Below are 2,833 nucleotides of genomic sequence, written 5' to 3'. Positions count from 1 at the left end.
TCGTTAGTGAGCGTGGTGAAAATCTTGTTCGCACCTTGGGCAATGAAGCGTCTCTGCAAATTGGTTTCCATTACAAAGATGAGTACGTTCTTTATCGCACTTTGCTTCCATCCATAACGAAGTCACTATAAGCGAGTGACTCGTTGACTCTTGCATTGGGGCCTGGGTTTACCGGTATTGGCTCGATTAAGTACTTGAGCTTACCGTCGAAATGGCAACATTCCGTAGTCTTTGCCTCCCGATCCGCAAAGTTGGACCCGTCGTTTTTCAGACGTGTGAACTGATTCATCTGGTCCATGAATATTTTCAGCCAGGACTCGCGTCCAAGTGTGGCACTAGGCATTTGGATTGCGTTATTTCCAGACATTTTGTTGTAACAGTATTATCAAAATAAACGTGTTCTACACTGCGAGAAGAAGAATAAAAATAATAAGCATGTGCATCGTTTATATTTTTAAGTCTAATGAACTACTGTCATAACGCGAAGACTCAAAACATTTATACAATTGACCTCCCTCAAGAATTATATAAATGATCCCAAGACTCAATTCTCTGTAAATTGATAAGCTAACCTTTTAGCTAATTCTACCGTTGGAATTCTCGGTCGATAAATTTCTGTAAATTCTATCTTTAGCCCATCATAATCACGAGAAACTCTTCGGACTATGATGTTGAGGTAAACTAAGTCAACACAACTACTTACCCAACGTAGAAGGGGTCATATTATGCCTACCGACAAAGAAGGGATTCATAGTTGTTTGCCCTTATAAAGACTAATCTCAATTTCCGTTTTAGAGGAAGATCATCAACCCTTTTTAATTCATTTTAAGTGAACTAATATCTAGCATGCGAGAATGAATAAACTAAGGTGATGGCTTAATAAAAAGTGACATCTGTATGTCCATGAAAACTAGCATACAACCTATATGAGTCAATTTTCATGCATTTTAGTAGTAGGTGGTTTGGTTTTAGGCGGAATATGATGCATAAACTATCATGTGAATGAAGAGCAAAATGAATGAAAACGTAAAACAATAAAAGTCCTAGTGTGGCCTATCCTATCAAAATGAACATTAAATACAAGTTTGGAATCCATCCTTGGACCCGAGAAGCTTGTCTTGATGTTCCATCTTGATCCATGTAGCGGGAGTGAGCTCCAATCTCCATCTTTAGTCTTCTTTTGAAAAATACAATAAATAAAATTTACATAATAAACCTATTTATTACATTCTAATTTCAAAACCCAAAACTAAAGAAAAATAAAGGAGATTCGAGATCTCATAATTACATAAAAAATCATGTTTCCTTCATTACGAAAACATAATTTGACTAAGGCCACACTAAGTATTACAATTTACAACCGATTGCAAAAATACGTAAATTAAACCATTCAATCGATTCATTCAACTAAAAAAAAATGCATCAACTAAAAATAAATTAAACATACATGACACAATTCCTTAATTATGTTGATTAATTTTATCCAAACCACCTATTTAAATAAAATTAAGTGACAATTCCTCAATTAATCACATTAATTTCAATCTTAATTCATATTAAACTTGTAATATGAATTCAATCCGTCAAAATTTTAAACTGCTTTAAAATAATTAGGTATCTTTTAATTATGAACCGCTTCACAATAATTAATTTGCCAAAACAAAACAAAAATTTCTTTAAAATTTATCTTGGTAAAAAAAACGAAACAACCAAAATAAATAAAAAAAACTATCTCGGTTTTACAGCTTAAACCGAAAAAAAAAACAATTTTTTTTTTATAATCTGTCCAGCACGTGAACAGTAACAGAAACGAATTTTTTTTTTTTTTTATATCTTGCTCGGCTTAATAGACAAAACAACAAAAACAGCCCGTTTTTATTTCTTTCTTCTTGCGGTTTTTCTGTAAAAACCATAACAAATTTTTTTTTTTATATTTTGGCTACTGTGAACAGTAACCGAAACAAAAAAAAAAAAATTTCACGGTTTTTTAAAATTAGAACCCTAATGCCCTTTTTAATTTTAACTTAATTTGCATTAAATCAAACATGACGATTCCATTTATGTTTTAACTTAATCTGCATTAAATCAAACATCTACCAATTCTTCATATGATAATTTTAATTGATTAAAACAACATTATGAAAAATAAAAATGGAAATCTCGCATCAAAAAGGAACAAACACCGGCTGCAAAAAAAATTTTTATTCGGCATTAACAAAAAAATTTCAGCCGTGCCCTATTTTTTTCGAAACCCTAAAAGTTTACATCCAATTTTATGAAAATCATCAAAATTAAAATTCGTGGCCTTGGCTCTGATACCACTTGTGGGATTTATCTGTATGCATCCCTTTAAAAATAAGGACTATAACGAATTATAATGATGAAACTAGTCATAAAATTTAAATTGCATAAACAAAATTATATAGGATATAGAAATAACCTTCGGTCCTAGGAAATACGGCCTAAGAACAATATCAAAGTAGATATTCGCCTATCAGTTGCACCCAAGACGATATGAGATATGCCCTTTGATTATGCTAGAATCGATCCAAAAATTAACTAAATAATTTTAGGTTTGGAAAAATCCTCTCCCCACTCCCCTATAAACCGTGTATAGGAATGGATTAGGGTAGGATTTTCTTTGGATCGAACCCATGACCTCTTGGTTTGAGTACCCTCACTATTACCACTATGACACATTCATCTTGTTGATATTAAATATAACCGATTACATTTAATTACAAATTAACAGATTAATTCGTCCAAGCTAACATTACATACATTTAATTAAATATAACTTATTATATTCAATTTACGAATTGACAGATTAATT

The sequence above is a fragment of the Silene latifolia genome, chromosome 3, assembly GCF_048544455.1.
Source record: "Silene latifolia isolate original U9 population chromosome 3, ASM4854445v1, whole genome shotgun sequence".
In the NCBI taxonomy this organism is placed as follows: Eukaryota; Viridiplantae; Streptophyta; class Magnoliopsida; order Caryophyllales; family Caryophyllaceae; genus Silene; species Silene latifolia.
The sequence above is the reverse complement of the archived record's forward strand: the minus strand, read 5'-3'. Positions refer to the sequence as shown.